The following is a 13,582-nucleotide window of genomic DNA, read 5'->3' on the forward strand; positions in this document are numbered from 1 at the left end:
GGACGTCAAAATTATATAAAAATAAAAAAATAAAAACAACGATTTTTTTTAAATTTCAGGGTGGTCTAACCCCTTAAATCAGAAATCATAGCCGTGGATGCCCAAAGGATGAGCACATATGAATTTTAGTTATTTAACAACAAGACTTAAGCGCTGTGAGATCGCTCTATTAAGGTCCGAACTGTTGATGGTAACAACTCATCAACGAAACTGATGGATGTTTGCATTTTTGCTATAAATACAGTTAAGTTTCATTAATAAAATCGGTAAACAGGAGCTTTGCTCATTCACCAGAGGATGTCGCTGTGTTTTAAGATCCTCAACCCATACAATCGGTCCACCTAGTTCAAGAACTACAAACACAAGATAAAGATTGCAAAACAAAAAAAAAACTTTAAGCCAAAACTGAAAAAAAAACAGGAAATACTAATACTTTTGTAACTAATATAACTTAGAAAAAATACAAGAAAACATTTTTAATTAGTAAAAGAAAAAAAATACTTAAAAATTCTTAGCGAGGGGTCGATCCTTCATTAAAATGGCTGACCCACGGTTTAACCAGATCCATAGGACCACTCAAAAGTTTTGTGTACAAAAAGTTCCATTTTCCTCTCACCAACAAAAGATTTAGGAAATAAAAAAGGAATAGCATATGCCGCCACGAGAAGATAAGCAAAGTAAATGAATATTGAAGTAAGAGACAAGGTTTTTGTAAAAAAGGGAATATTTCTGAACAACTACTCCAAATTTTGACATCAACCAATACGTAAAAGAAAGGATGGGGAATATAAGAGTATCAGGTGGAGGAACGACTTTTATAGAACACGTGAGATACCATACAAAACAGCCACCAGCTAATACCGAGGGCGATTCCACGCTCTTCTGCAGTTCAGATGACGTTTTAAGATGTAAAAACGACTACACAGATGAAATCCGCAACCAAAGAAGGATTAAAGCTCTGCCTCGTCAATCAAGGAGGGATTTTGGAGTCTGTACCTCGGAGCATCGCTGAGACCGACTCGAGTTGACTTCCAATAACATTCCTCATTAACTCCATTCCTAGACAACAACGTTATATAGATGCTATAGGAACAATCGGAAATATAGAGGCATTTCCTCTACAGAGCTGTTAAAGTTAAACAGTAATTGTAAACTGTAAATATATAGTAGATATATACAATACAAATCGACGTCGATGCACTACGGTCAGTGCACTTAAGTGGCCCGTATGAGACTTAGCACAAGTCTGTTGGGCTTGATAGATGGGACAAGATAGTACGAACTAAAGAAATATACAAAGGTAGTCAAAAGTATTTACACTTCGGCCATTTTCATAGCCAAATTTCTTTTAGTTGTTATTCTTGTTGTTGTTGACCGTTTTCCCTGAAATTTTCTTTATTGCGTAGATTGATCTATGCAGAAGCGAGCCAAAAAGGAATTCGACAGTTAACGGTTCATAGAAAAGTGCTATAAGTAAAAGAATAGATGCACCTACAGTGTAATATTTACACATAATTTGTTTTCGTCTTAATTTTAATGCTATTAAAATTAAATATTTTTTTTGTGACAATCTCAAAGGTTACTTTATTAAAAGTAAAAAAAAATTTTTTAGGTATCGATGAAGGTTTTCATTTGGTTGGAATTGAGTTTATTAAGCTATATCCAAAATAAATAGACATATTTTCTTTTGCTTTTAATATTGTCCTATGAACCCTTTCGTTTTCTGCTTGTTTCTGAATAGATCAATTTATGCAATAAAAAAAATTCCTTCTAAATAATTGATTCCTTCTAAATAAGGGGAAAGCGAGAGGGTTCTTAGGATAGTGTAAAAAATTTTTAAACGAAGGGGATATCACAGGGCGTCGGCACAATACGTGTATATATAATTTTATATATTTATATATATATATATATATATATATATATATATATATATATATATATATAAAACCATGTCATTACATATATATATATATATATATATTTTTTTTTTTAATAAATATGTATAAATTATACTGTATAGATATTAGTAACCCAATAGTGGTCCAAAAGACAAAACGAACCTCTACAGTCCTAAGTTAGTAGCATGTCTTTGTTTCCATTTATTCTTAGTTAGTGCTATATATTATGTCCGAAATATTTTTTTAGATATTTTTTTTATTTTTCAAATAAAGTTGGTTCCTTTCACGCAAAACATCTTAAATATGTTACATTTTGTTTGTATTCGCCCTCTTGTTATCTATTCACTGCGTCATTTTGTTTTTTTTTTATTTACTTTATTCTCAAAACAAGCAGCTAAATTATGTTTTGAACGCATATGACGTCATTGGAATGCGTTCCTTTTCTAACCGCTAAACATTATTGTACCGATTCAGCACTTACTATCAATTTAGGAACCGGAATCAAAGTTATTGACTTTAGTAATGTTTTGAGCCTTTATGACCTATATACTAGCATACACGCTGCCGCCGATGAGTTTTAATGTTTCAGCTGGGAGGTCGGAACGGAGAGATGGCATCTAACAACTCAGTGTCACTGTTATTTTTTTATAATTGTATGTCAGTTTAAGTGATTAGTGACTGTGAAGTTACATTCGTTTATATGTGTCTAATGCTAATATGTCGATTAGAAAGACGTGTTATTACAATAAATTGATCTTGTTGCGCATCTGTAACACTGGTCGTAAATATTTTTCTATACATATACTACTATACCTGCCACACAAGTAATCGACCTAAGAAATATATATTAGCCGAAAACGTAGAAAGCATCAGAAAAAATTCAGGGTTTTGTAATCTCTCTTCTGTCAGTTAATAGTATTTTTAATCGACCTAATTAATTAAACGTTTAATAAAGCAATTGGAAACTGCAGGGAAATATAATCTGCGTTCCGAAGTTAACTCCATGTTTGTCTAATATTAATATATTGTGAAAACTGGCCTGAATTATTTACTTTTACTTATACTTTTTACTATAAGTGAAACGAAATTGAACAATCTGAATCACAAATGTAACTGACAGATGCTGCATATTTCTCAGATTACATTTCTTAGTAAAACATTTTAAATGGAAAGTGTAGCGAAAAAAACATTATTTTTTAAATTTTAATTAAATGCTTTTCCAGTACTTACTATTTACTATTACTATTATAGTATTATAGTACTATTTACTTACATTTAAGATTATAGGAATGAGGTAAAGTTTTGTATAAAAATGTTCTATTCATCTGTTTTTATTTTCATATCTGCTTTCTTTGATCACCAAGATTATTTCAGGTAACACAATTATTAAATTAAACACAGCTTTATTTCAGTTGAGTGATTTTACTTTTTTTTTAATTTTTGTGACAAAAACCCCTTAAATAAATAGGTTATAACGCTTTATCTTAATATTTTTTTCCAAAATACAATCGATAGAATTATTGTTGCTAGTTTTTAATGTTTTATTGTTAAAATATGTTGTTTTTGATAACGACTACACCAATAGACAAATGTAGCGGTATATAGACGTATTATGGTCCCGTCAGCTAAGTGTTTAGTTCCGCACGACTGTCGGGTCAGAAGCTCGGATTAAGACTGAAAGCCGAACTCCTGTTCGACCATTTGCAAGCAGCACGCCCAGTTAACCCATTCCAAGAACTTGGGAGAATAAATTCTTGTTTGTCATTGGTGCCCTTTGAGAGAAATGGAGGGAGAGAATATACAGGGATGATTTTAATGCATCAAGAAAAAAATAGTTTCCACCTCGTGGTTGTAGAGCCCATATGAGTCTGGTTTTTCTATAATTCGTTTTAATGAGCACAGCAAAAACCAATCTTTCTGAAATCTTATTCTGAAAACGTTTTAATTTTTTAATTATATTCTTATTTCATTTATTTTGCTTTATTATTACACAAGTCATAAACATCATTTTGGGAACTTATTATTAAAATCGTAATCTGAAAAGTTTTCTGACTTAATATTTTGAAATATTTTATTTATTTATTATATAAAAATGATGTTAAGCTTTCAAATTCTTATATCCGTTAAAAACGGCAGAACCGATTTGGATGAAATTTGTTTAAATTGTTTAAAATTGATAATGTTGAAAAAAAAAATGTTGGAAAACCTTCCTGAAAATTGAATAATCCCTGCTATTAGGCGACCTGACATTGGACGGTGTACAAATGCTGCACACCGTATTATTCGTAATCCTAGAACAATTCGAACATACGAACAAAATGCATTAAGGCGGACCCAATATGCACCAATATGTTCGTTCTGCACAACGCTACATCAGAATATACGAAATTTTGCTAGAAAAAGACAATCTGAAAATTTAGACTTGAATTGCTGATTAAGGCATCTATTCGGTCAAGATCACAAGTAGTATTGGCTTTTGCATCAAAAAGGCTGCTTTCCGCCTACCAGCAATGTGGCAGAAGACATTGCTGGAAGGCGGAAATATGCCTTTCAAGCATTTTTCGGTTGAATATCCAACGACACTGTCGGCGACAGCAAAATTGATGCGGGAATTGAAAAATTTAAGAGGTGATTCAAGATTATTTAGTGGGGCCTTGATATTCCTATCCAGTTTTTTATCAAACACTTTCCGTCATCCCGTTATCCCGTCATGCCGATGAGGTTAAGGAAGGTCTAAAATCGTACTCTTTGTGGTGTCAAGAGAAGAAATTAAAATTGACCACGAAAATGAGAGTGACTTTACAGATTGACGCCTTTGCTTCTGTATTCTCAATACAACTGTTGGCGCTTGGCAATGACAATATTTCTGTTGATACCTTGACTGGATTAATATTGTTCGATTAGATTAGTGAACGAGCAGTTAAAAATAAGGACGTCGATTGTTCCATAATTCCATTGATTTTATACAAATCCGTTGAAGGCGTCACCAAAGAGGTTGACGCGACTAACTATCTGAGGGAATTTTATGATTCGATTGATGTGTGTAGCGTGCAACGATTGAAGAAGTGTTTCATATCCTGAGGAATCTGTGCTTGCGTTGCTCGCCTTAGTATCCGCCTCTTGCTAGTCGGCTTTGGGGGGGGGGTCTTGCGCACACAGTTCCTATCACTAACCACACTTTATTATATTAAAGACAGGAGTATAGCGAGTTGGCGACAAGAGAGATCAAAATTTAACGAAACCAGAATATGAGGATAAATAAATTCAAGAAGGAAGTCGAAGAATTTGTGCGAGGTGTGAAAGTCAGAAAGAAAGAAAGAAGTCAGAATGGACCGGGGAGTCCATCCCCGGTGACCCCATTAACTTCAGTAACGGAAGCATCAGCGGAGTTCTATTGGTCTTGTTCTAAGCATTCACGATTTTTATTTTTTTTTTCTAACTTCTCTTATTTATTTATTTGAACATTATAGCATAATAGATAGTAGGTAAGTATAGATGTGGTAGTTAAATTAATAATAAATGAAGTAAGTAATAATAAATAATGAAGTAAGAAAAAATATATAATTATATTTTTTTAATCTTTGCGTACTGGCCTAAAATCATTTCATAGAAACGAATTTGCTAACTTTAAAACATAGTTGAATTCAATTAAAACCTTAATTAATTTTGAACAAAAAAATAATTCATTATTTTCTTTTGAGAGAAATAACTCGGAGAGAATATGCTCGCGAATAGAGTTAGCAAAAGTCCGAAAAAAAAAACAATTATTTTATACAGTCCTCTCTCATTTGTAACTTACTAAGTTAAGATCGATCAGATCGATCTCCGACGTGATTTAGGCTGAAAACTAACTGGAGCAACAAATTGCAGTTAATTAAACATAATGATTCGGACCTATACTTTATTAGCTTCATTAGTCTGCACCGAGAGATCCATTCGTATTCGGAAGAAAACTTATCTTATCAATTGATAATCAAATCTAACAAAAAAAATCGCTAATCCTTAATACGTTAATAATTGAATTCCAATTATTTCGTTTTATACCTGATTCATTTTTTTTCTAAGTTCCATTGTCGAAAAGTTTTGGTTGTATCCGAAAACATGAGAAGAAAGCAATAGGTGAGACTCGATCTTACAAAACAAAGACAAATTTAACCAGAAAGGAAGCTAACTTAGGCACGCCGAAGTTTATATACCCTTGCAGATAGAACTTCGATGACTAGACATCCATACAATATAAATTGTTTTTATTTATGTTAAAAACCAATGAAGTAATACCTGCTTTCATTTCATTCACTTATACATATTATATTTGCAGTTTTACATTCACAGATTTGCATTTTTCATCTACATCTAACGATCGTTTGTATGCCACCTATATGATATAGTCGTAAGATTTTTTATAAAATTTTACACAAATTGTGGAATAATATAAAATAGCTATATCTTAAATTGTTGAAAACTGAAAGAGTTATCATTTTTAAATGTATTAATGGCTATATCTAATTTTGATTAATTTCAGTTGAAAACTTAATATGTTATAAATTTCTTTTTAATTTTCCGATCATTCCTATGCAGCTATATGATGTAGTCGTCCGATCCGGCCCGTTCCGACATATATACGAGTGAGAGTATATGGAAGACTAACTACAAAGTTTCGTTCAGATAGCTTCAGAACAGAGACAAGTTTGCGTAGAAACGGACAGACGGACATTGCTAGATCGACTCGGCTGTTGATCCTAATCAAGAATATATATATTTCATATAGTCGGAAGTGCCTTCTTCACTGCGTTGCAATCTTCTGACTGAAATTATAATACCCTGCAAGAGTATAGAAAGTGAGGTTAAAGCAGATATGGCTCACAGGCCAAATGTAGAGTCTCGCTTCATTGATAAAAAAAAAATCAATCAAAACCACGCGTCACGTGCTGTGAAGTTCCTGGCGCAGATAAAGTTGTACATTGATGGCTTTTGAGGAGTACGCTGCAACTCCTAATTCACCGTCTCGTCGGGTTCGTGAGCCCCTTCTAGGGGAACACTATCAAGGGGTGCTTATCAAGCCCCGTTAATTGTCTTGGAGAGGTTTTCTGTTCTTACGCCTTTGGTTCTTCTTAGCAATCAGATCCTTGGATCTTTAAACTCTCGAAAAAATTTACAAGTCCCATGACATCACAGCAATACTTAGCGGCTAGCGCTTGCATTGGAACACAAATTATTTAAGTTATCTAACTATAATTACTAATTATTTTAATTTCAGTTTTTTTCACTTGCAAGTGCGCTAAAACAAAAGCGTTCTCAAATATGCATACATACATACATACATAGATACCCTGCAGTACCGCGTGTCATCAATAGGCCACTGTCATCAACATGTCATCAACGCGACTTCTACCGAGGTGACGCTTTGCCGACTGCGACTTCTACCAGGTCGACCCTCTGCCGACTGCGACTTCTGCTACGACGCTCTGCCCACGAAACATTTACGGCGGTAGTCTACACGGAAGTCGGCGGCAGTACCATGGCCCGGCCGTTGAGAAATTTGAAATTTTCATTGATGAAGCATTGATGAATTGTTGATGAAACATCAATGAAGCATCGATGAATTGATGATGAATTGTTGATGAATTTATTGATGAATTGTTGATGAATTTATTGATGAATTGTTGATGAATCAACGATTTATTGTTGATAAATTTTTATTGATGACAGCCTAGGACATGCCCATGTTAAATAAATCAACAGTTTGTATGGCCTGTCATCGATGAAAAATCAACAACACCCCCTTGACTGTTGATGAAACGTTGATGAATTGTTGATGACAGGTACTGCAGGGTATTGATATAAGCATAATCAAAACAAATCAAAGAATCTTGGAAAATCAAAACAAAACAAAAAGTGACACGCACAAATCACTTGCATAGACAACAACAACATACCCTGCAGAAATTTTCACACGCATACAAACGTGCGAGCGCTCGTACACTTAAACAAACACACACACAGAAACGAGAGCACAGCGCAAAGATATGCCACTGAAAAGTGAATTCTTGTTGTGCTCGGTTTCGAACGAATGCTTCGAACTCGAAAAAGCCGAACGCAGCAGCAGCAGCAGCGATGAATGCTGTTTAAGCCTCAACGACGCCGACCAGGACCCACCTTAGCCAGCTGCAGGGACTTTTAGGTTAAATTAAACAACCCCAATGCAGACGCAAACGCACTCTAAGAACACATTGCTTTGCTGGTTGAATGCCTTTGCACAATTTTATTTTCACTTCAATTACGCGGCAAGAACAATCGTCTGTCTCAGCTGCTGGTTCGGTGAAAAAGGAGTAACCGCCGGATACAAAGCTTGATCTCTTGTTTTAGAGTAGAGGTGGAGAACTATCGATGGCACTATCGACACTATCGATGGTTTCGCGCTATCGCACCGCCATCGATGGCAGCCCTGTACTATCAATAGTTTTGCACGCGGCTTATCACATCACAAAGAAAAAATAAAGTTGAAAGTGGAACGCAAAAATATAGTGAAAAGCAAAAGTATAGCTGAGAGTAAAAATCTCCTAATGCTCTTTTTGAAAAAGAATTAGTTTTGTACTTCTTTTCCGCTTGAGTGCGCAGTTCGACGATGTACTTTTTATATAATCCCTTATCAAAAAAGTCTAGTTATTAACGTAGGTCCTAAGCCCAGTTAACCTAAGAGTTAAAAATATAATGAAGCAACAAATTAAATGAATTTTTTATTTTTAAAGAGTTAAAAATATAATAAAGTTTTGTTAAAATTTCATTTTATAGCTTTTTTACATTTAACAATTAAAAAGCATCACACTACCGATAGAACTGTCGACACTATCGATGGTTTGAGAAAAATAATCGCTCACTATCGATGGCGACGACTATCGATAGTTCTCCACCTCTATTTTAGAGACGGTCGTTCGTGACAGCTGCTGATGACAGGTCTCAAGCTATCGATATTGTCTGCCGATTTGGCATCTCTTTTGAGCTTAACATTGATATATTTTAGATCTAGCTATACTGATCTAGGCTTAGCCTGGCTTAGCCAATGCCATCAGCAGTGTTTAGAATTTAAAATATTTATCGATATCGCTTTCTGTCTAGGATAAGATTATAGCCCAAAAATTTAATTCAAGCAAATTAGGTACGCGCATTGTCATTTATTTTGATTCGTTGTCGTTAGTCAAAAAAGATTTATTAACAAAAGTCGTTTAGCTATGTATTCGCTACAGGCCCCACTACACGTGCCTCTATCGATCATCAAGAGCAAATTCAAAGGAGATGAATTTCTAATGCCACGAATTTCAATAATACCAAGTGAACTTCCACTTCAATTTATCAATAAATCAAGGCCAATTGTTGGAGCTCTGTGGGATTAACCTTAAATATCCCTGTTATTTACATGGTCAGTTGTACGTAGCATGTTCCCGTGTTAGAAAGACGTCTTCGATGTTTATTTTTGCGCCGGAAAATAAATCATAAAATATAATTTACTATATCGATCTCAACTTATGAGATTCAAATAAATTAATTCGAAATTTAAATTATCTGAGTTTTATTATCACCCTTATATAAAACATCAATAAGGGGCGTGTGCTCTTCGTTAGAGAAAAGTCATTCGAGAATCTTTTATTCCTCAAATAATATTAATTATTTAATATAGTGCCAACGGAATCTGCTAGGCATTGGATAGAAAGCGATTATAAAGAATCAGAATGGAGTGTGGCAGAGGAAAGTAGAAAAGTAGCAAGCTCAAGTCGTCAAGTCGAAGTCCAGTTGTCTAGTATTCCAAGCATAACAGTTGATGCGTCGGAGGGTCAATCGTCGGCCGGAGCCATATACATAATCGCCAGTCCCGTTGATTTATATATTATCCTGCTCTATTTATTAATAAACAGACTTTAATACCTTACATTTGGTGCTCGTCTGAGGTTCCATCCGATCAAACCAACCAATTTGAAAACTAAAAAAAAAAAAAAAATACTGGAGATACCGGCTTTTGGCAGCTTCAGAAGCTATGGACTACTTTAGCCAAAACAAGAAAGCAAGCTAACTTCGACACGAAGTTTAATACCATTGCGGATAGAACTTCGATCACTACGAATTAATAATATTAAAAATATCTATCCAACAGAATATGTATCTTCAATTGAACAGAATGGTACTAAGAGACAGTTTTCCCGTACCCTTAATGGATGAAGTGCTGGAAAAACTTCAATCTGTTCACGAGATCTCGAGAATAATTTTCCAGATGTACCGATCGAAGTGTCGGTAATCATCGCTTCACTGCTTTCACACCAAAGAGGGTTGGTTTGATGTTATAATCATATTTGAGCAAACAAACCAGAAGTGCATAATCAAGCTAAAGAAATTCCAGCAGGAGTTCGTTAGTATAGATTACTCCTTCTTAGAAAAGAGGATCAGATTTTTGGGTCACATAGAAAAATCAGAGAATGAAAAAAAATCAGACAGTTCGGAAGTAGGCTTTTTCCAAAACTTGTGCAAGGGTAAGCATAAATAAGACCCACAGAAATATATACTGATGCGTCCATGAATGAGTTTGGTGGCATACTAATGCAGAGCTTCGAAGACGAATTTCATCCAGTAGAATATTGGAGCAAGAAAACTTCAACAGCTGGCTCAAAGTGCCATACATATATTCTTAAAGTAAAAGCCGCCTATTTAGCAGACAAAATGTTTCACTATTACTTTTTAAGCTAAAAAAAATGCATGTAGCAGAAGAAGAAGAATTCCGCATCTCTAAGACTTCACATACAAAGTCAATTAATGGAATTAAGCATGTCTGGACAACAGGAGTTGCAAAGCAAACGAACAAATTGAAGGCGTAAACAGATGTAAATTTTCAATAAAAGCTAAGTTGTCCACTGAAAATCAATGCAAGTGAAATAAGTTCCTAGCGCAAGGAGCTATAAGCTCACATGTCTACTGCTCTACAAAGAAAATCCCGTTCCAGTTATTGTTTGAAGGACAAACCAGATGCGTATGGAACAAATTTTAGAAAGCCCATAAAGCGTACACGGTCTTGTGGTTGGGGAAAAGGTAGCCATTCGTTCACTCAATGGTCGTTACACAATTATGAAGGTGGAGCTAAATGCTCGTTACGATGTGAAGAAAGCGGCATTTGTGGAAGAACCAGCAAGAAGATGAAGAATAAGCATCGTCTAGGTTAGACGTTGCCAACGTGCCTGGAAAGCGAGAGTAGGCAATAAAACAGAAGAGAATTAAGAGAAAACATATCTTGTAAAAACAAAAAAAGTAGCAAGTCGTCAAGATGAAGTCCAGTTGTTTGGTAGTGCCGTCGATTGATCAAGTCCGAGCATAACAATCGCTGCGTCAATCGTTGGTTGAGTCGTCAGTAGTAGGAGTCACCAGCAGAAGCCATGAAGTCGCCAGTTTCGTCAATTTTGTCATCTTAATCACTAAATCAATTTTAACAACGAGTTTTTTTTTTTGGTAAATAATATTTGTCTTCATCTTACTTTAACAACAAATATGAATATGTATATTATCCAGCTCTATTTATTAATAAACTGGCTTTAATTTCTTACTAGTTTGAATAGCGCTTTTGTGTAGAATGTTAAATTAAAGTATCCATGTATCTCAAAAATCCTTCAAGTATTAATACTTTTTTCCTCGCCCCTAACACGTCACCCGGTTTATGAGCTGGTTGAAACTTTCATAATTTATAAAAGTTCAAAAAAATCCGACGACTACATCGTATAGCTGTTATAGGAACGATTTTAGGTGTTGAATTATTAAGAATAAAATAAGGAATAAATAAGGATAGCGACTACTATAGATTTTGTATATATTTTTTATATACATGGTTTTGTTAAACGATTTAAAAGCTAGGGTTTTCATTATATAAAAATGATTTTATCAAGTTATAACCCTAACTCTAAGTATTAAATTGCCATATTATGTAATTTTTTTTTATCTGACAAAATTGAATTTATTTGTAATGATCGAATTGCTACCGCATGGGCACACAAACAATTAAGTTAGGATATCGCACCGTTTACGCCAATTTATATAAGAGCCTCGGAAAATCTGCAAAAATTCGGTAATTTAAATATAAAAATTTATATCATATATATATATAAATTTATAACTCTCCTCTTAGATTATATTTTCTCACCTATCCGAAACAAATAAATCAATGTTTACAGGGTACAATAATTTTAGTCCGAATTCCTAAATTGTCAGTTCCGTTTATATATTCCTGATTAGCATCAACAGCCAATATGATATATAAATGTCCGTTCTAACCAAACTAGCCAAGCTGTTTTAAAATTTAAATCTGAAGTTAGTATTCTTTATATATAGTCTCCTTATTCTTTTTTTAAATTTTATGTCTTTTCCAGTTTTCAACATGTTTCAACTAATTAAGCCATATATATATGAGATATAGCCATTTTTCTACGAAAATAATAATTTTACGAAAATTAGACTATTACCACTTGGCTGGTGTAGGACCGTTAGGGAAATTAATACAACAAAAACTATAATTTCGCTGTCTCCTATCCTAGGAGACAGAAAGACGTCATGACAAAAATAATGTTTTATTTTTTCAGGATTTCGTTAAAAATTTGTAAAAATTAATAAGGTGTCATAGGATAGATATTTAAATGTAGAGCAAAATGTAAAACTGTGAATATTAAAATAAAAGTGTAAAACTCTACATATAATATGTATAGGTGAATGTAATGAAAGTCGGAATCGGTCAATACGTAAGAGTATACAAACTTCGGCGTGTCGAAGTAAGCTTCCTTTCTTTTTAGTATTATTGTAATGTAAATTATTTCGAAACCTGCAGTGGAATAGTACCTTTTCTAATAACTAGAAAAATAACTTTTTCTATTCGTGACAAGACACTTAACCAATTATAATAGGTTGGCGCACTTAACTCTAGAATAAACGAGATTATTATCAAAGTAACTGAATCCAAAATGCTATTGAAATGTCTTTAAGACTTTCAAAAAAAAAAAAAAAAAAAACGTTTTTCATATGTATTAGATCCAAGACGGTGCAAACTAAAAAAAAGGGATATTTGATTTCCTTAATTCTAATTTGTATATCCTTGTAGTTTTACTTACATTTAATTTTGTGAAAATGTATTATTTTATTAACTCTTTATTTGTGACCACTTAAATTTAATTTTTTAACTTAAGTCTTCCGGTAACATTAATTTAACTTGACACAATTTTTTTTTTATAGTGAAAGTATCATTTTAATATTGTTGGTGAGTAGTTTTACGCTATTTTACGATATAGCCGATTAGACAAAGGTTCGCAGTATATAGACGTGTAATGGTCCCAACAGATAAATTTTTTAGTGTAACACGACCGCCGCATCAGGAGCTCAGTTTCGGACTGAAACGAAGTCACAAAAAAGCAAATTGAAGCGTAAAAGCGTCGGAAGTTGATTTAACAAAACCCGAACTGCAAGCCGACTCTCTGATTCCCACTTTAAGAACTCGTCATTGGTTCCCTTTGGGAAAAGGGGTGGAAGAAAGTATACAGGGATGATTTTACTTCTATATATATAAAAATGAAACCCGTTTTCCGTTGTCGCAACATAACATAAAAACGGCTTGACCGATTTGGGTGAAAATTTTTAGGGTGGTAGCTTAGAGCCAGGAGACTTTT

The 13,582-nt window shown here is 33.9% G+C and overlaps 1 long non-coding RNA gene across 2 annotated transcripts in view; it reads right to left on the reverse strand.

Annotated features, from left to right (window-relative positions):
- Positions 1-13,327, reverse strand: part of LOC147644985 (uncharacterized) — a 116,547-nt gene extending 103,220 nt beyond the window's left edge. Inside the window, exon 1 of one of the 2 annotated variants that reach the window (XR_015272286.1) lies at positions 13,031-13,327. This is a non-coding gene — a long non-coding RNA (uncharacterized LOC147644985). Of the gene's footprint in view, positions 1-3,174; positions 3,592-13,030 lie in introns of those variants that run through there. The other variant, XR_015272287.1, reaches the window with a different exon arrangement.
- Positions 13,328-13,582: the final 255 nt, after the last annotated feature.

This window comes from Drosophila serrata, unplaced genomic scaffold, assembly GCF_035046125.1.
Source record: "Drosophila serrata isolate PLE 108 unplaced genomic scaffold, ASM3504612v1 contig_41, whole genome shotgun sequence".
Taxonomy (NCBI): Eukaryota; Metazoa; Arthropoda; class Insecta; order Diptera; family Drosophilidae; genus Drosophila; species Drosophila serrata.